At 40.9% G+C, this 21,067-nt stretch overlaps 1 protein-coding gene and 2 long non-coding RNA genes across 9 annotated transcripts in view; 1 reads left to right on the top strand and 2 right to left on the bottom strand.

Annotated features, from left to right (window-relative positions):
• The window catches only part of JAK2 (Janus kinase 2), a 90,705-nt gene extending 84,852 nt beyond the window's left edge, over positions 1-5,853 (bottom strand). For 2 of the 5 annotated variants that reach the window (XM_021380089.1, XM_021380091.1), the window contains exon 1: positions 5,722-5,851. The gene's annotated coding sequence lies outside the window, so the exon portion shown is untranslated. Of the gene's footprint in view, positions 1-5,721 lie in introns of all 5 variants that reach the window. The other 3 variants (XM_021380090.1, XM_021380093.1, XM_021380092.1) reach the window with 3 other exon arrangements.
• LOC110389516 lies at positions 5,941-9,476 on the top strand. 3 transcript variants are annotated; one of them, XR_002433271.1, is made up of 3 exons: positions 5,941-6,071; positions 6,461-6,736; positions 9,272-9,476. It is a non-coding gene; the product is annotated as an uncharacterized LOC110389516 (long non-coding RNA). The 3 variants fall into 3 exon arrangements; XR_002433269.1 differs by having other exon boundaries at positions 5,941-6,174; XR_002433270.1 differs by having other exon boundaries at positions 5,941-6,181.
• Positions 6,746-11,778, bottom strand: LOC110389517. The gene is made up of 3 exons (XR_002433272.1): positions 11,657-11,778; positions 11,072-11,221; positions 6,746-8,857 (listed from the first exon to the last, which is right to left on the bottom strand). It is a non-coding gene; the product is annotated as an uncharacterized LOC110389517 (long non-coding RNA).

Genomic DNA, 21,067 nt, shown 5'->3' with positions numbered 1-21,067 from the left:
GACCAAATGCTATTTGGATCCAACTCCAAATTTCCCAGTACACAGGAGTACTACATACAGATGGTATACAACAAACACATACGTAAGTGGCTTTATCTCTCCCTTACATTTTAGCAAGCATTTACTCGCTTGCTTCACAGAGGAGGGAGGTATTTCAATCCCTTGCAACTATATCATAATTAACTTATGAGTAAACATAATACATATTGTTACATTTTCTAGAACCAGGACTAAACATTACAGCACATCAGAATTCCATACAGCTGGGAAATGCTGCAAAACAGAGGATTTTTGCTGGCTTTTACTGCCTGATGTAGTAAATTGTACATCAATTACAGCACACAGACTTAATTTTGTTTTTTTCTCCTGACCATCATCTTTTAACGTGAACCCTCACTTGAAAGCTATATTTGTAGAGTCTTTTGTCTTTATAACTTCGACAAAGCTTCCTATGTTTTTTGACTATGATAGTAGCTTTCTAAAGCATCTTTTTAACTTGAAAAAAACCACCAAAAAACCCATCCCTCTTTAATCAATCAGGAATTAACAGTTGTTTTCCAACAGTCTTTGTCTTGAAATGCTCTTGCATTAGGCTTGTAGATAAGTAAGTTTTACCAATATACTCAGAGAAACCCAGACACCGCCTGCGATCCTGCTTCTATAACTGAATCCCTGAAAACAATCCCCCAATTTCACGCTGAAGTAACAGAATGCATCTAAATGCACTTGAACAACTCAGGCCTCCAAGGATTGTTTGAGAAATTAAGGTATAAAATTCACTGTATGTTTGTATGTAGCAAGATTTAATACATAGAAGTAAAACATTTTTACTGTGCTGGAAACTCAGAAGGCAGCATAACACATTAAAGAAGAACTACAAACATTTTGCTTTTAACGAAGAAGCCCTAGCTCTTGACCAGTATTAATGGAGAACAAAGACGAATGAAGATCCTCATTTAAGGTGTAACAGGCATGTTCTTAAAGATCAATCTGCCCTGCATATACAGAATGTGTGTGTATGCGAGGACTAAAGAGATATTAACACCATTACTCTAAAATATTTTTTAAAATCTCAGTCAGATTCTTAATTTCCACAGTCTGTTTTTGGAAAACAGGATGACTGCATAAATAAAAAGTCTGACAAATTGATGTCAACTGAATTCCTAAACCAAAGGCATCTGCAAGACCAACAAATGAAGGAATAATTTTTTTTTAATTCTTAATTTATACATGCAAATAACTTTAATCACATCACTTTGAACACATACAGTATTTAAGACACTGGTTAAACACATTCTAAAAGCCTGAAATCTACAGCAACCGTTTGAGCACATAAGCAATGTGATAAAGATGATACCAGCCAAGACAGCTCCCTGGACTGTTGTATGGGAACTGCTGAGTTACGGCCTGAACCACTGATTGAGCACCTGGAGGAAAGACCCAGTCAGTCCTGGGAGCACAGGTGAAGGCAATTCATTGTGAAGGCCTCTTAGGCCTCATTTAAGGGCTGACTGCCACTGAGGAAGGATCTCTTTCTGGAGATCCCTCCTTGGTGGTGCTTTTCTCTGTGAACCCACAGTCTTCTGATACAGGTGAGCGATCTACTTCCCTTCCTTTGAAGCACCTTTCTATCATGCCAGTCCTTCCACCTCTTTTGTAACGCCTTTTCCATTGTATTGGTCCTTCCAATCGCTACAACTGTCAACACAAATTTCACATCAAGAAGAAAACACAGCTCAGGAACTGCAAAAAAATACCTTAACAAGTTCTACATGGGGATGCATACAAAGTCAGAAATACCATCCCATACACACACAAGTAGATATAAGTACTTTCAAAGTTGCAGACCAAGTAATCAGTTTTAATACGCCTACAAAATATTCTAGTTCTATCTCCCAGGCCTCGCAATAAAGTTGTTTTTCAACTTCCTAGTAAGCACTGAATAGGAACTTAAAAACAACTGTGGCAATAACTGGTTAACTCAAGACTAGACCAGGATCAAGATATTCCAATAAAATTGAGACTGAGGTAAATGAAGAGCAGAAAACAGATAACATTCTACGTCAACAGACAGAAACTAATAAACTCCTGAAAGAGTAACTTGCGGCTACTCCCGCGTGGCACTAGATTCTCAGCCAAATGTAAGCAGTTAACAAAACAACCATGCTGCAAGATGTGCTGCTCAACAGACTGCTAAATACAGGCACACCCAAGGTAAGAAACAAGGTGTTCCAGTGAATAAAGAATTGCATTGAAAATATTCTAATTTCACTTGTTTGTTTTTGTGACATCACAGAAAACAGAAAAACAAAATTCAGACAAAAGCATTTATCTTTGGATCAAATAGTAATATTACTTGGAAAATCACAGAAAGAAGTGCAGAAGAAGGGACAGAAATACGGGAAAAAAAAATCAAAACATTGACTGTTAATGTCTCTCTCTAATACAAGGAAGTGTTCAGCCATGATTAAAAAGTAATTTGTTAAGAACAGTACCATGAAAGCTGCTGTCACAGATGATATAGGTGAAGAGAAAATTTGTATCATAAAAAAACAGCGTTTGTGCTGATTAAAAGAAAACATCTATAGTTAGGCTGCACCGTACAGGATTTTCTCTTTTCCCCCCTACAAGTCAAATTTAAATTTTTACATTTGAATGTGTAATACAGTGACAGCATAACCAAAACTACAGAGACAATTACCTTACAGGTAGGTCATTCTACTTGTCTGCTCAAGAAGTACTTAGGTTTTCTTCCAAAGGAAACTGCTTTCTAGTACAGGTCAGCAAGACAGAAACAAAGCTAGCAATTCATTTAAAACTACACATCAGCTGTACTCAACACCCAAAATAACACAAGAGGATTCTGTCTTTGACCATGTGAATCAGATCTCTCTGTGTTCAGTGCTGCCCAACCAGAGAGTTGGTGGCAGAGTGCGGCATCATGCTTTTTCTTCCAGCATGGGACAGGTTGTGGATGACAGAGACAAGATACCTTACGCTCATATGCTGTAGCTCTTGCTGTATTCCAGCAGTCACTTAAGCAACAGATATAATGCACTCTGTAGATCAGCAGAGCAACTGAGCAAAAATAGCACTTACATGCGTGTACATAATAGAATTGATTACAGTTCTTCCAGCAGAACTATCATAAAGCTCACACTATATACTTGTTTTTGTTTTGTTCTTCTAAGTGTCCATAGAGAGAATTACTATACAGAGTATTTAACAAAACCTCATATCCAGACATTCAGGAAAGCTCCTCATTTACATTCTGATATAGAAATCACTTCCGAAATATATTAGAGAAATACAAATACAAGCCTGAGCTCAAATGTGGATTCAGATCTTGCTAGTCTTATTCATATCAGTCATCTTACTGGGCTCATGCTGAGCACCCTGTGGGTGGACACATGAATTCAAACAGAACCCACTGAAATTTGTGCACAGCCAAGGCAAGTGACTTTTAAATAGCATTCTATTGAGTTAAATGGAAAAAAAACACAACTATGTATTGCCTAATGACACTGTTAATCTTTGCATGCAAGCCTTGGTAAAAAATGAGAGAGGGGCAGAAATGGGATGTTTATAACAAAAATGCTAACTTGTAATAGCACAGTACCACTAGGATAGGGTAATTCAGGTTGAAAGGTATCTTAGGAGGTATCACCTAGTTAAACCTCCTCCTCAAAGCTGCAGTTAAGTTTATTTTAATAAGCGACAAGGTTGTGTTGTCTTCTTCTGCATAAGTTGTTCCTTTTTTTTTTCCCTCAAAATCTCATTAAAATAAATATATTTTAGTTGTTTCATGAGTAATTATCTTACCCTGCCTCTTAAGCAAAGTTTTGTAACTTCTGACATTAGTTCCCCTTTAGGTACACGTTAACACCACATAGCTGATGCATCTGCTTAGCAATAGCATATATATTAATCTTGTTTCCCTCTTGAGGTTCTTTCAGCCAAGATGCTGAAGTATTTCCTGTAACTGAAAATGTTTTCTCTAGGCTTTTTGTTTATTTTAAGTCATATAGTAAAAACTCTCCAGAACTTCAATAAAGAGACCAGTGTTAGAAGATACAACCCTGACCAGTAGCCACTATTCTTACAGTTTCAGTGAGAGGATACCACTGCCAGTACAAAATGGCAATGACATTTGCTTTAGTCATACTCTGTGGTCATCAGCACCACATAATTTGGAAATGGTTATTATCAGTCCAATCACCAGGCTGAACAGCTGCATGTGAGAGGCAGCAGCAACCTCCTTTCGTTTTCCATTTTGCAGTTCTAGTCAACAAAATGTTGAACTGCTTTCTGTATTCTGCAAACTTCTTGCTCATTAAATTTCCCTTCCCAGCAGGGATTAGTACTTCCCAATGATATCAGGAAGTCACTGACATTTAGGAAAGATAAAAAGCTCTCATAAATAGCTTAGATTTCAGGCTTTTCTGGAAAGCAAACTACTGTTTATGGGTATTACCATTTCACACTGTAACGCTATAGTTATTGAAAACAGAATTTGATATTCATACCTCTGGAGTCACTTGGGACTCACATCTTCAAGCAGAAGATAGTAGGAACAACATTGCTATCCCCAAACCTTCAAACTATGGCCCCTGGACAGGGAACACAGAAAGGCCTGAAGCACATCACTGCTGCTACCCTGTATCAGTGACCATGCAGACAGAGCATCACAGGAAAAAAAAAAAAGGTTAACCTACACAACCAATCCAAACTACACTTTTCAACAGTGCACACAATCCCCCTACAATCTCCTGCCAATATTGATTTTCCATAAAATACAAAATTTAGAAAAATTCCTATCTCATCTGAATTGCATATATGTTAACTTTGATTAACAAGAGAAACAACAGAGGGAGAGAGATGACAAGCAGCGGAGCATACAGGGCAGGGATGTCAGGAGCACTGATCATTAACCAGCTGACCTCACCTACAAAGCTACACCTTGCACTTTCGTGACTTCCACGACTTCCCCGTTACATTTCCCCCTGACCAACGACCAGAGGGAACAGCCTATGTCTCACTGGTAATAAGTATAAAAGCCAGGTGTTACTTTCTGCCTTGTCACAGAGGTAAGAGAAGAGGGAATTTGAAGCCACAGCCAGATGGGCATCAGACTTGTTAGACTTCAGCTGTACCAAAAACAACAAACAAAGACAACCTGAAGTTTTGTCCGCAATTATTTTCTTAATAACAACAGTAATAACAACTTAATCCCGCGGAACTAAACGAAATCCAGTAATTCATAACATACAGCTAAGGGCCCCAAGAAGAAGTTTAATACGAGCAGACAGAACGAAGCGCCCCAAAACCCCCGCCGCGGCCCCCCTTCCCACAGCGAGGACCTTTCAACGCCACAACTGTTCTCGAGGAAGTACTCCGGCAAAACGCAAGTTTCGCTGAGGCGCGGCGGCCCGAAGAGAGACGCCCGACTTCCCGCTGCCTCGCCCTGCGGCTCGAGCCGGCCAACACCGCGCTGCCGGACGGAGAGGCCTCCGTGCCCAAGGAGCCGTCCCGTCCCCCCTCCCCGCGCAGGGCCTACTTGGGGCGCCCGCCGCCGCCCCGGACCGCTCAGCGTTGCCGCGGGGCGCCGCTCGGGACTCCCTGCCAGCAGGACAGAGCGTAGACGACGGAGGCGCAGCCCCCCTGGCCCTGGTAGCCAGCAGAAAAAAACGCCGCCGGGGCGGGCAGCGCTGCCCCACTCACCCCGCGGGAGCTCGGCGGAGCGGCGCGAGCCGGCAGCTTCCCCTCAGCGCCCACGGCCTCTCCATGCACAGCACCGGGGCAGGCAGCGCGGCGGCGGGCTGCCGAGCCCCGCTTTACCCACCGCCTCGGCGCAGACGCTCCGCCCCGCCCCGCCCCCTTCCCCCTTCCCCCTTCCACCTTCTTTCCTTCCTCCCTCCCTCCCTCACAGCCGCGCCAGGGAGTGGGGGGGGGCGGGGGCAGCCCCTCGCGCTGGGCGGAGCGAGGAGCGCGGGGCTCCCGCTGCCTTGCGTCATTACGCAGCTGCTAGGCGACGCGGGGCGGGATGGTGGTCGCGGCTGTTGCTGCGTGGTGTTGGTGTTGTCCCGCCCTCAGCAGGCGGCGGGGCTGTGGGGGGAGGGGTGCGAGGTCTGCCGTGCGCGGCTGTTCGTCGCCTCAGGGAAGGCGCTGCGGGGTGTGGGTGGTTTGTGTTTCTTACAGGTTTCCCTTTTGTATCCCCGTTGGGGAAAAACGGGAAGAAAGTGAAGGACGGTGCCCTTGACCCGCAGGCAGAAGTGGTAGCGGGAAAAGGCAAAGGCACCTTCTCTTGAGGCGATGTCTGTGCCTGCTGTTTCTGTCTTAGCTCACTGTTGTCAAACTTTTTTTTAAAAAAGTGGCGTTTAAAATGTTGTAACTTCTGTAGTTACTTAGTACCTTAGTTTCTTACCCATGCAAAGCAAATGTGCTTTGTGCTTCGTTTCAGCTCTGTGATAGGTGAGCAAGGCTGTCTGCTGGGACAAGCAGGCTGTTGGAGCATCAGTGAAGAAATGAGTTAGGGAAAGAAGGAAGAACGCCAGGGCCAGAGAACTTACTCCACAAAAACGTGAAGACTTTTTACAGGAGACAGTTGAGAGGAGGACGGATGGCAGAGAAGAACTGACAGGCGTAATGCTGACTCAAACCCACCAACAGACACGTGCTCTAACTCCAGAGCAAGCTGTTACCTGCCTGCCAACATAATGTGGTACTGTCAGAAAAGGTGCTGTTCTTTAAGGATGAGCTTATCACTGTCATCTCTCGTATATATTGTTCATCCGCTCTTAAGCAGAAAAAAAAGGGTTGCCTATGTCACGTAGCATCATCTTACAGAAATCTGGGGAAATTCAGAATTGGATTTTAACTCAGTGTGCACATTACTTTGCATATTTGGTTTCCTTAAATATGCACCTTACAAGATACTTGGTGGTTGTGGATTAAAAATGATTAAAACTTGTTTTCTTCAAGTATATCTAGCTCCTGATCTCACTGAAAGTCTCTGTGGTAATATATTTTGTGATAGTTTGCTTTTCATTTCTGAGGCCTTTCTCTTGTTCCTGGATACAGTGTGGAAAAATCACACAGACATCTACTGCTGTCATACTGAAAGCTTCTGACAGACAGGGAAGGAACAAACTTCAAAATGTTCCGTTGCCTTGCAAATATCATCAGCACTGCTATCCAGACTAAAAGATTAGAAGAGTAACATGTTGGTTGTGCATCAGTGTCTACCCAGACTCTACTCATCAAGGTCAATCTTGATAGAACACTGAAAATGCAAAGAACTTTACAAAAGTGGATGGGAAATAAGTTTTTAAGTTTACTAAGTTTCAACATTTTAAGAGTGTCAGGTTTGGTTAGAACATCAAAACCTTCCAAATTCTCGACTGATAGATCACATCATCAGTTCATAGATTGTTGAAGACCCATCTACATTAGGACTCCCAACATTACAGCTTATCTAATAACAATAGGCATTGTTACACTGGTTTGTCTTCTATTTTAATAAAACACTATTTAGCATATTATAGCAAGAAAAAACTATTCTCTGAAATGTCTTTTTCTGTAGTCAATTCAGGGTTGCTTGTTACTTTGAACAATGTTCAACCCTGCTACTTATCACTTTTAGCAAGCCCTTTCAAAGCCATCTTCACCAAAAACTCAGCATCTCAAATTTCTATCTTATTCAATCATTCCCCTTTCCTTTTGTCTTTGCATACCTTTGCAGGTTAATACACTTTGGTACAATGGTGTTAGCCTGTGACATGTGGCAACTTACTTCTAAAAAGAGTGAAATAGCATTTAGTTTCATCCTGTTTACAACTTTGCTTCCACTTTTTCACACTAAGAAAGTCAAACAGAAATATTTGTAGTGTGTACTAACACAGACATATTTACAGAATTCTAAACTAAATATGTATGTAAAATGTTGTGGTTCAGAAGCTTATTAAATATATCCCCAGGTAATGGACAAAAATACCACAAATTACATATGAAATGTTTACTTTTACAGCTATTGTAACAATTTCCCTTCAGAATTAGACTGCTTTTAAAGCAAGTTACAGAACTTGTTATCTTTGAAAGAGACATGGTACTACTTTCTTCATAATTACGTGTTCCACGTTCCGAAGTTAGAAAGCAGACAAAGAAATAGATTTTGTTTCATTTTCATATTCAACAGCTAAAAATGATCAAACCAGTTTTATTGCAACTACTTAAAAAACTCTCAAAATTGGAGTTAGATTTGTCATTTTCAGCTGAAATTAAATTAAAAGTCCATTCTTTATTCAGGACAATGTGAGGTTTTATTTGCAAAGCCTTCATGAATTAGAACAAGGCTTAAAAAGTTACTCATTTAAATCAAATCTATGAAGGCAAACTGTGTATTTCACTTATCCTTCTTTTGCAATCTTTCAGGATGTAAAATGCTTAAAGATGAGTACATAAGTTGTAATGGTTTTCCTTCCCCTATGTGTGTAGGCCTAGCCTTTTTTTGACGAACATAATTTAGTCAGAAGTATGTTTTTTTCTTTAGAGCATAAAAAACACTCTTAAGAGAAACTTGTTCGGTATTCATAATCATTATCTGAAAGCTATTTCTTTGAGTGATATGGATGAATACTCCCTTCCTAAACAACAACAACAGAAAAGGAACAAGCACATGTAAATAATGGGTTTGCATACAAGTAATCTCCTCAAAGGATATAACTCTAACTCATCCCCAATGGGAAAAAAAAAAAGAGTAAGAAGAAAGCCATCTCTTGGTTTTGAAGTTCTCAGTGGTATGCCCGATTTTGTCCTCTTCTAAGCATTGTCTTGATAAGTGAGATGCGGTAGGGAGTACCTAAAAATACGTCATAATGCTTTTCTGCAAAGTCTACTTTTGAATATACTTACATACTCATATACTTAAGCATGCAAAATGCAATACACCCAACACTAAATACTACCCTACCTACTGCTGCTGGTGGAAGATGCACTTCTTTGACATTACTTTCTCTAACGGTCTTGTGTTTTTATGAGGTACAAAGCACTGCGTTATACAACAATCCCAGAGGAAAAATAATAATAATTAAAAATAAAAAACCTACACAAGAACAGGCGTCAGTTAGTTCACATCACTGAGTAACTGGAAAGCACTTAAATGCTACAATGACTAAGCAGCGCAAGGTCTTCTCTAAAACAGAACACAAGAAAATTAAATAATGCTCCTTCCTCCTTCTTATGTGTCTGTAACTGCCTCATTTCTCTTCCACAGTGTTCTCCAAACTGGCAGTCAGCTACAGCTTTCTGGCAGCTCTCTGGGAATTCCTCCAAGTGGAATGAGCAGAAGGCCGCAAGGAAGTCCACTTCATAGCCTGCTCCAGTCAGGAAGAGCATTCCACCTGACAGATTTCTGTTTTGTAGGGTGGGTTGGTGTGTGCAGGATGTGCAGTGGCAATAAAGCATGGATTAAAAAAAGGTGACAGGGGTGTTTCCATATTGCTGACCTGTACTGATGGTATATACACAGATGAACTGTATGTAGTGCATAACATTTTCATGTATTTCTTTAAAATTGAATTATTTTGCTGTTGTTGTTTTAATAGCTTCTGTCAGGTTTCATGCAAATAGAGAAAGACTGCGTACTTTTTAAATTCATTCTTTAATGAAGCTGATTGCCTGTTGTGAAGAGCAATGTCCACACCAATCTCCATGGCTCTATTAAAGGTCCCAGACCATCAAACTCTGGCAGTTCTGTGGCTCTGCAAAGGTTGGTCTGGTCTGAATTAGAGTAAAAGCATTTCTTGCCAAGTCAGCTAAGTCAGTTTGGTAACAGCTTGGAGACTCCTATCTCCATTATAGGGTAAAACTTTGCAATCTGCCAAGAGCTGCATGGATGGAAAAAGGAGGCAGGCAAGCAATTGCAAGAAATCATGCTAACTATAGAACTTTCTGAAAATGAATTTTGAAATAGAGTTCACTGATGAGAAGTGGCTTGGTATAAAAAGCATTACAAGGAGCCACAAAATACAGTCACTCTGTGACACTCATAGCATTTTGCTGAGTGCCAGAGAGAATAGATAATGTATGCCAGCACCATCCAGTGAGAAGTGTCAGTAGGAAAACTCTGAGGTCCCATCTCAACAAAATCTGCACATAGAACAAAACTAAATTATTAAAACTGCAGTCTGAGTTGAAGGAGAAGACACAGACAGTTCAAACACCAGCTTGCAGTGTTCTCAGTGGATCTGCAGCTAAAACTCCTGGTGACTGCAACACAGATTCTTCTGGAGCCCACCACTGTAGTTCTCTGTTGAGTTGTACACTCTCATTTTGTTTCCTAATCAAGTTCAGCTTGTGTAGGGTTAACTATGTTTTGTTTCGTTTTCCCAATTCTGTCCTATCTTTATAGCAGGATATCCTCTGTATTTAACCAGTGCCTTAGCACAATGAGATGTGATTTTATTTGTGTTTTGGTTATAGAAGTAGGATGTATTTATAATAATGAAGAACTGAAGTTGTGCCTTTTGGGGTCTACTTACCACCAGGAAAAAATTTAATGCCAATAGAATGTCTCACTTGAAAATTTGTGGTGTGTGGTGGACCAGGTTTGGAGGTTTTTTTCTTTTTCCTTTAAATATATATCCAAGCTGAATCACCTTAGATGTTCTTACACTGTTCAAACATGGAAAACAGCCCACTTCCCTCTTACAAACTACACTTTCTGCTTTCAGACCTCAAGCACATACATACATCCCCATCCTGCACAGTGCTCAGGAGTGCATAATGATTCAAGTGGACTTGGATCAGTTTGGGGAAAATAAATCTGTTATTTGAAATAGATATTTTCACATATGTACATATCTTAGATTTTTTCATATGTTTCGAGATATCTACTGGCAATTAGGTAGAAAACCTCTCAAATACATTTCAAATTAAGGTTTCTAGAACTTAAATATTTACTAACGCATTAGATCTGGTTTTAAAATGCAATGAACTACATCTATAATAAGGTTCTTTTGCTTTGCATTATTACTGAAAGTTAAGCTTCCTGGACTTACTTGGCAACACTTACCTGTTGAATTCAGGAAACTCCAAAAGTTAACATTTATGTAACTTCATTTCAGCCAAATAGTAATTTCTCATCCTGCTTTTATTATTATTTAGCCTGTTCCTGTAATTTAATCTGCTTTTGCCAGTGTGACAGGATGTGAATATCATACAGCTAGAAATTAAAGGGATAGAAGACAATCAGATGAACTGGTGTTAGGGAAGATAACTAAATTCTCTTACTGTCTACTATTGAAGTTGTGGAATTTTCTCTTAGGAGAGGTCAAACCACAATATTTTTGAACCTTTTTTTTTTTTTTTTTTTTTTTTTTTACATTTCTGTGTATAAGATACAATTACTAGGCTACTTGAATGTAATACAGAAGTTGAAGTCTTAAAACTGAATCAAGTTAGTCTTGTACTTTTTCCAAACTGCCTGCAGTGTCCGTATCAACCACCAGATACCTTGAAGACCTAGAACCTTTAATATAAACACAACTATATGGACAACAACTATTCATGAACTATTTCTAAAGCTCTTTAAATTGCTCAAAGCAAGTTCCAAGTAAAATACGTAATTTGTTTTCAGATAGTTAATTTTTCCACTTACTGTTCTCATCTTAGTATTTAGACAGTGGAGTAAAACTACACAATTTCATTTTTCTTTCTTCTCAGTTTTACTTCTAGTCACTAGTACAAGGCAATAACAAGTTGTGTTTGGGTCCACTGTCCTGGAAAAAAAAAAAAAACACAACAGTGCACAGAATTTAATTTAAAATCAGAAATTTATTTCAATTTGAAATAAAGTGCTGATTTTTCAGAAGTGCTAAGTAACAATTGCTCACACTGTATGAGATGCTTTCCTTTATCAGTATTTCTGAAAAATTAAATCCGTGAGGAGGACATCTAAATATCAGTGTTGGTATCAGATGCATATTCTGTAACATCAAAACATTTTAGAGTAAAAATAAGTTACACAAAAATTAAACATCTTTAACATAGATATTTTCCTTTTGAATTTTTTGGCCAATTTCATTTAAAGCAGGCAGAAGAACAGGTGTTAAATTACCACAAGTTCTGTGGTATATTATGTTCCTGCCCACTTACTGTACACCAGCAGACAATAAAGAATGGCACAGAGGGAAAGTAACAAGGAGAAAGTCAGACACCGTAAAAATCCTAGCTTGTATGAGATGCTTCTGTTAGGTTTCAGAGACATAAGCCACTGTATCTTGATTTTAATGACTCTAGAAGTGTCTGTGAAATCTAAACGGAACAGGCAGGCTGCTGGCAGACAGTGAGGGGTCTTCTGGTCTTTGAAAGAAGTTGAGGCTCCAACACTCTTTAACATTGTGGGTCTGAGCATTGTGTTCTCTAGGTTCCGAAAGGTGCACTGCCAGTGACCTGGGCAAGCCAGTCCTACAGAGAGAGGTCTGCTCCCCGGATCACCACTGGAAGAGAATCATAGAATCACATAATTGTTTGAGCTGGAAGGGCCTTTAAATGTCATCTAGTCTAACTCCTCTGCAGTTAACAGGAACATCTACAGCTAGATCAGGTTGCTCAGAGCCTGGTCCAGCCTGACCTTGAATGTCTCCAAGGGTGGGGCATATGCTACCTCTCTGGGCAACTTGTTCCAGTCCCTCAGTACCCTTTTCCTGATATCCAGTCTGAATCTCCCCAATTTTAGTTTGAAACCATTTCCCCTTGTCCTCTCACAACAGATGCTGCTAAAGAGTCTGTTGTCTTCTTTCTTATAGCCCCCCCTTTAGATACTTGAAAGGCTGCCAGCAGGTCTTCCCAGAGCCTTCTGTTCTCCAGGCTGAACAGCCCCAGGTATCTCAGCCTGTTCTCCTAAGGGAGGTATTCCACCTTTTGGACCATTTTTGTGGCCCTCCGCTGGATGCACTCCAAGAGGTCACTGTCTCTCTTGTACTGAAAACTCCACATCTGGATGCAGTACTCCAGGTGAGGCCTCACCAGTGCAGAGAAGAGGGGCAGGTTCACCTCCCTCAACCTGCTGGCCACACTTCTATTGATGCAGCCCAGGATACAGTTGGCTTTCTGGGCCAGGAGAGCACACTGCTGGCTCATGTCCAGCTTGCCCTGCTCTAACTAATTAATTGTGGTGGAAGGCTCCACATAATTTTAATTAACTATTAACTTTCCTTGTTGTTCTGGAATTATTTTGGTACACACAACAGCAAACATGTCCCTCTTCTTTTTCTTCTCTTTCAGTCTTGAACTCCAGCCACATTGGCTGCTGTTTTATTTATTTAATTTTGTTTGTAATTAAAGTTACAAATCAGCATTCATCAGTTTTCATTTCTCATTTCCAAAGAATGGCATCCAGCAGCTATTACATTGAAAAACTCTGGTTCCTCATTCTACTTTTTGTGGTGTAATGGAAATAAGCCACATGTGCAAGCTCTCAGGGAGGGCATTTTTGGATCCAGAAATTGCTTCTACAAACTCCGTTTCTTGGAGGAGGGAGGATTTTTGAATGAGCGGTTCTGAAAAGTATTCGCTCACATGAGACATGCACACAAAGCATGGGATTTTGCCTAAAGGCAGGGGTACTTCCCTCTGGCTGCTGGGCTTCCTGATGTGCCTTCTGAGGAGATCTCATTGCAGCCTTTAGATGGAGACTGACCTTTTGCATGGTCTGATAGTCATAGGACAAGGGAGAATCATTTTAAACTCAAAAAGGTGAGATTTAGTTCACCTGTTAGGAGGATATTCTTTTCTCAGATGGCGGTGAGGCACAGGCACAGGCTGCCCAGTGAAGCTATGGAAGTCTCATCCCTGGGGGTGTTCAAGGCCAGGTTGCATGGGGCCCAGGGCAACCTTATGTAGTGGGTGGTAGCCCTGCCCATAGAATCATAGAATTAGCTAGGTTGGAAAAGACCTCCAAGATCATCCAGTCCAATCATCCACCTACCTCCAATATAACCCCACTAAACCACGTCCCTCAACACAATGTCTAAATGTTTCTTGAACACCTCCAGGGATGGTGACTCCACCACCGCCCTGGGCAGCCCATTCCAGTGCCTGACCACTCTTTCAGAATAGTAGTATTTCCTAACATCCAGCCTGAATCTCTCCTGGCACAACTTGAGGCCATTCCTCATCCAGGTCATCAATAAAGATATTGAAGAGGACAGGCCCCAGCACTGACCCCTGGGGAACACCACTCGTGACTGGTTGCCAGCTGGATTTAACTCCATTCACCATGTCAATGGGTTGGGACTGAGTGGACTTTAAGGTCCCTTCCAACCGAAGCCATTCCATTATTCTGTGATTACAGGGGATTATAAAATCTCTGCTGAGGTAGCTGCATGTGAGATGTGGTGGCAGAGGCAGCAGTCAGCTCCACTTGATCATTACAGGCAGCATTTTCCAAACATCATTCCCACAGTGGAGTTTGTGAGAAGGACCAAACCAATTTCACATGTTCACCTAGTTTCTTGGAAGAGTACATGTAATTCTCATCCACAGAAATTAGGGAAAGCTGTTGTTCACTGTGTGTTAAATGCCATATGCAGTATGGCATCCTTGGGCCAGAGGAGCCACAGGAGTGCGTTTGGGGCACCTTCCTTCCCAAGACAGGAGCTGGGACAGACCAAGTTCCCCAGGAGAGAGCTGTCCCCTCTGCACTGATCCCGTCCTATTCTGGATTTCTGCTCTCCTGCATCCTCTGCTACTGCACAATTGAGTCAACCAGTGATGGAAAGCCCAGAGCTACCAGTAACATGGCTGGAGGCATTTTTGATAAGTAGAAAGAATATGCCACTACATTTGTGAAAAAGTGAGTCAGTTTGTGTAGAAAAGATGATGCAGCTGGCAAAAGATACTCTATGGGGCTACTATTTACTTAATGATAGAGGAAGCAAACTGAAAAGATTGCCAGGAAGGCTGCTTTTACTTGGAACCACCATTTTTCTTCTTCCCCTCAAAAGTGAAACTAACACGTTATTCACACTCACAGCTTGCTGAGCAGAATATTCAGCAGAACACACTACCAGAAGTAGGTTGTCCTGAGGAGAGTGGCTGAGACACAGCTACTGGAATCCTTACCAACAGCATTTCTTGGTTTAACATATGATGAACAAGTGCTGCAAAAATATTCTACCACATGCTGCAAATTATTTTTAATCCCTACAAAATGTTGCAGCAATATTCTAAAGTAGCTTTAATTATTTTAAATATAAGGAAATACTGGAAGCACCAGCACACTAATGTTCTTTTATTTCATTGAGTGTTTTGCATCTCTGTGACTTTTTTTCCTTCCCCCCCAACCCCAATTTGTATTCCCTGCTCTGCTTCCTTTGAAAAGCAAGGAGCAAAAAAGTTATGTTGGTCCCCAGAATTCTTACTCATAAGCCAGTATTTCTTGTGTAGGAAATAGCATTTCAAATAGCAGTGGTGTATACCTTAATGAAGACATAGTGTTAATGAGAGAAAACCTCACAACACTGCTAAGCAAACACAACCCTAGGCATGCCTACTTCACAGAAGGTCCAAAAGAACACAGTCTTTCAGCTCCGTAAGCACCCTTCAGTAAGGGTGGAGCTAGATTTCAAGATTTTCTCTTGTGCTATGTGTAGCTCCTAGACTTAATATGCCCAATATCTGTTCAGTAGTGTGATGTGACACTCCTTTTAAATAAGACTATACATTTTAATGATAACCTGCAAGAAACTTTTTATTTTTGCTAATTGGTAGTTTGATTTTTTGTTCCGCTTGAAATCTCTGGAGATTCATCAGGGACTCACTTTTCCTCGGTTTTTCAGATAAAAAGCAGAAATATTTTAACTTTGAGGTCTTTCATGGAGTGGAAACATAAGGGATCTCAAGCATTCCCTAGCATTGTCTGAACTGACCAAGTAAAGTAAGTACTTCATTTTAAGCAGTAAATTATTAAATGTTAGAACAAATTTACAAGAACTGTGTAATGGAAATGCCATGTCTCAGTTTTTCTGCTGAAGACTGGAGGCCCTTCTGCACATTGTAATTTCTTTTGAAAGAGGAAGAACATACTAACACATAGGGGGCCATACTCTGTGTAATTAACAACCCTTCTTGATCCAAAACTCTCTTGATTTCAAGATGACAAGCCTTCAAGGAGACTTCTGAGATGAAAGAGATGAGGAGAACACTTTGTTTCCACATAGGTACAGCTATATAGAGCTCCAATATATCTAGTAGCTTTTCCATTTAATATACCCTGAATTAAAGCCCCTGCAGTGAGGCAGATCAGTGAACAGCATTTTCAGAATTTAATTGCTGGACAAAACAGAGCTACATCAGCTGGGTGAGTGGCCAGAGAGACAGCTAGCAGAGAAACCCATGGAAGTACCAGGAGAAGGGGGATTATCCAGCAACTCAAAACCCCACAGTGGCATTGTGAAGGCTGTTTTTCCAGCTTGTGTGATGACAGAACAGCCATGGAGATAGCAGAAGCAGGAAGAACAGTCTAACAGAGAAAGATGGCAGACAGCACTTAGGATGTACCACAGAGGAAATCTTTCTCAAGTAAAAGCAGTAAAATCTATATTAGATTCTTCTTGTAGAAGATCTAATATAGACAAAGAAACACAAACAAATCCTGTGAACACACCAAATCAAACCAACCAACCAACCAAGAAGCAAAATCAAAACAGTATAAGAACAGAAATAAGCCAGGGAGATTTAGGCTTGTAGAGACACAACCTGTTCATAGTGCTCATACAGTGAAGAAAATATTGCACAGACTGAGAATCTGTGGATCTCAGTATTTTCTTGTTCAGCTCCCTGTGGAATACAAGAGTCACTTCATTTTTGTCTACCACAGGCACAAAAGCATTTCTCCAAAACACAGACTTTGAAATGGATAAATCTATAATGCCAAGAATTTCGTTACATGGATACAAGCAATAAATCTTTTTATATCTATATGCCAAATGCTTCTGGAAAACAATTGAAATAGTTCATTAATTAAAAGTATTGTTTTTGCCTGAGGAAGACGTAAGTTGGAGGAAAGCAGCGAGGGATTTTACTGAAGTGTGAATAGGTGTGAAAACACAAGTTTCAGTCAAATTCTTTCATAGCAATGGCAGAATGAGAATGACACACAGCTGCCAGGGGAGGGTAATTAGGGAAAATTTCTTTACTGTGAGGGTAGTCAAACACTGGAACAGCATTCTGAGAGAGGTGGCTGGTGATAGATGCCTGTCAGCGCCCAAAAGGCATTGGATAATGCATTCAGTTATATCCATTATCTTCCAGTTAGCCCTAAAGCAGACAGGCAGTTGGACCTGGTGATCTTTGCCTGACCCTTCCAATATAACTATTCTGAATTCTAAAGAAAAAAAAGTTTATTCTTTATTTATACTTTGAAACTGAAAATCAAGAAAAACTATTGAGACAGCTGCCAGTCTTCCTGTTAAAAGGCCAGGCCCAGATGTTGTAGCTTTAGACTGTGCCCTCGCTGTTACTCTTTTGTTGAACAGGGAGCTGTTAAGAAGCTGTGAGCTGTATAGTAGCCTACCCTTCTAAGTTGCTCTACATGCTGTGAAAAAAACCCAGATACTTTCAAATTAGATTTTCTTTACTTTGAATCTATACATCATTACTTAGAACAGACTAGAACAAGATCTTGATGCTGTTTCTAGGGAAAATTTGCTACTGACATCACGGATTAAGAAACAGTATTTTTATGAACAACCTGACAAACATATTTCCAAACAAAACAGAAATAATGTATTCTAGGCCCTCTTACTGAGTTCTGATTTATCATAGATGTTACAAAAAACAGGGTGAAAATAGCAGATAATATACTTGTGGTCTGAATTATGACACAGATTTCATGCTCAGGAACATTTCATAGCAGAAACTTTCTCCCTCAGACACACACTGAATCTGTAGAGATGTTTCTAAGTACAAATACATATGAAAACCTTTAAGTAAGTCCTACAAAATCAGGCACCTTCTGAGTGCTGAAACACAAACAAGCTTTAAGTCTTTTTCTAATAAGTCTTTTCTACTTAAACTTTGGCAACAACAATAAAAAAATCAATATTCATGCATATTTTGACATAGACCCAGCTTTCAGATATTCTGTAGTAAACAGGGAATATAGGTCAGGGTACTCTTCCTGGTGTATATGTATAGTAATTTTACTGTTTCAGGAGAGAGATCAGCACTCACATCTAATAACTACTGCTACAGATATACTACAAATCATCCTAACAAACCTGTCTTATTGTAATGTCAACAGTTATCAACTGCGATTATTGCTTGGACATTGTGATGCTCTTAACAGAGTGCATGACTTTCCTTCATGACAATTCTGTACAATAATGTCACAGCAAAATCCAACCCACACACTATTCCTTGCAGGACTTTTTTCCTTTCTATCTTTCAGGTTTAATAGGACCTAAACAGTAACTGTAAAATAAGTCCCTTATACCTGTTTTTTTTTTTTTTTTTTCCCTTTTTTTAACTTATGGTTGCTCTGACACAGTAGCAGCCTTATTCTACATTCCCTGGTATCCAGACTGAATAGAAATTATAGAATCATAGGGGTTGGAAGGGACCTCAGGAGAACACTGAGTGCAACTCCCCTGCTAAAACCTTGTTCCCTACAGTAGGTTGCTCAGGAAAGCTTCTAGGTAGCTCTTAAGTATCTCCAGAGAAGGAGACTCCACAGCCTCTCTGGGCAGCTTGTTCCAGTGCTATGTAACCCTCACAGTAAATAAATTCTTCCTTGCATTTGTATGGAACTTCCTGTATTCCAGTTTTCACCCATTGCCCCTTGTCCTGTCACTGCACATCACTGAAAAGAGCCTGGCCTCACTCACTTTACACCCACACTTCAGATACTTACAAACATTGAATCACCTCTCAGCCTTTTCTTCAGGCTGAACAGTCCCAGATCTCTGTTTTTCCTCCTAAAGGAGATGCTCCAGGCTCCAACTTATCTTTGTAACCCTCTGCTGGACTCTAGTTTCCTGTCTTCTTGAACTGAGAAACCCATAACTGGACACAGTACTCCAGATGTGGCCTCACCAGGGAAGAGAAGAGGGGGAGGATCACTTCCCTTAACCTGCTGACCATGCTCTTTTTAATGCACCCAGATGTTTTATCAGACATGCAAAATGAATGTGAGGAGATAGTCATACAATAACAAAGACTGAGCAAGAAGTTTATATGTAAAATTATGCTTTCTGAAAGATGGTACTTTTCCGTATTGTCTTTTTCCCTCCTGCTGGTGCCTCAAGGGCATGACTGAAAAACTGGGAAGAGAATGTCAAAGCTTGCAAGCAGAAATATGTCTCAGTGGCTTGAAACAAAATCCATTAGACTCTTAATATCACCTGTGGGGTAGGGGGAGAACTGAGAGAGTATCTGTGCTCTAGCAGTAACATAATCACAATTTTGAAAATATTACCCAGGACAGCCATGTACCTACTATTTTGGCCTTACTATCTCACCGCGTGCTTTCCCAGACATTTACTACACTGGTTTCCAGCCACACACCTTCAATAAAGTGCACTGGCTGTAACTGAAGCAATTTCACCTTCAGCATAATCTCTGCTATTGCAGAATCTGTTCTACAGTAACTTAGCATGAATTTTCTGATATAAAAACAGAAGGTACCAAAATGTTACCATCCATCTCAGAAACTGAACAGCATTTAAAAATACAGGTTACAAAAATGGAATTGGATACCATGTAAAAATCACATTTTTCAAGTAGTTTTTGCATCAGTACAGTAGTAGCCTTTCCCATTAGGCAAATTGAAAGATTCTCCATGTAATGATTTGTTCTAATTAGTTTTCTGTCACAACATTTCTCTGTACTTCTTCACCTTGTCCTGTGTGTTTAAAATACACATTACAAAATACTTCTATTAACTAGGCCCTTCCCACATCTATACCCCTTACAGTTCATCCTTCAGGTGGTCTGTAAGCCGAGAAGTTTCCGAAGAGAATTATCAGAATAGAATCACAGAATGGCCTGGGTTGAGAAGGACCATATGATCATCTAGTTTCAACCCCCCTGCTGTGGGCAGGGTTGCCAACCACTAGACCAGGCTGCCCAGAGCCACATCCAGCCTGGCCTTGAATACCTCCAGGGATGGGGCATCCACAACCTTCTTGGGCAACCTGTTCCAGTGCGTCACTACCCTCTGAGTGAAAAATTTCCTCCTAATATCTAACCTAAACCTCCCCTGCCTTAGTTTAAAACCATTCCCCCTTGTCCTATCACTATCCTCCCATGAAAAGTCGTTCCCCCTCCTGTTTATACACTTCCTTCAAGTATTGGAAGGTCACAATGAGGTCTCCCTGGAACCTTCTCTTCTCCAAGCTAAACAAGCCCAGTTCCCTCAACCTTTCTTCATAGGAGAGGTGCTCCAACCCTCTGATCATCTTAGCGGCCCTTCTCCGGACCCGTTCCAAGAGCTCTACATCTTTCTTGTGCTGGGGGCCCCAGGCCTGGACACAGTACTCCAGATGGGGCCTCACAAGAGCTGAGTAGAGGTGGACAACCACCTCCCTCTCCCTGCTGGCCACTCCTCTTTTAATGCAGCCCAGAACATAGTTGGCCTTCTGGGCTGCCAGCACACACTGCTGGGTCATGTCCAGCTTCTCATCCACCAGGACTCCCAAGTCCTTCTCCGCAGGGCTGCTCCCAAGATCTTCCCCCAGTTTGTATAAATGGGATTGCCCTGGCCCAAGTACAGCACCTTGCGTTTGGCCTTGCTGAACCTCATTAGGTTCACATGGGCCCACTTGTCCAGCCTGTCCACGTCCCTCTGGATGGCTTCCCTTCCCCTTACTGTATCGACTGCACTGCTCAGCTTGGTGTGGTAGAATAGTTAATCTAAAACCACAAACTGAATTGAAAAATAGCTCAAGGAGTACAAAATTATTCTGATACAGATGGTCAAGTTCAAGTCCTAAGATTAGCAATTTTGGCTCTTGTTTCTCCAGAGACCAGCTGTTCTGGAAGACTTATTCCTGCTATATACATGTTT

This window comes from Numida meleagris, chromosome Z (genome assembly GCF_002078875.1).
Source record: "Numida meleagris isolate 19003 breed g44 Domestic line chromosome Z, NumMel1.0, whole genome shotgun sequence".
Lineage (NCBI taxonomy): Eukaryota > Metazoa > Chordata > Aves > Galliformes > Numididae > Numida > Numida meleagris.
Note: the sequence above shows the minus strand (reverse complement) of the source record. Positions and strands in the feature narration are given on the sequence as shown.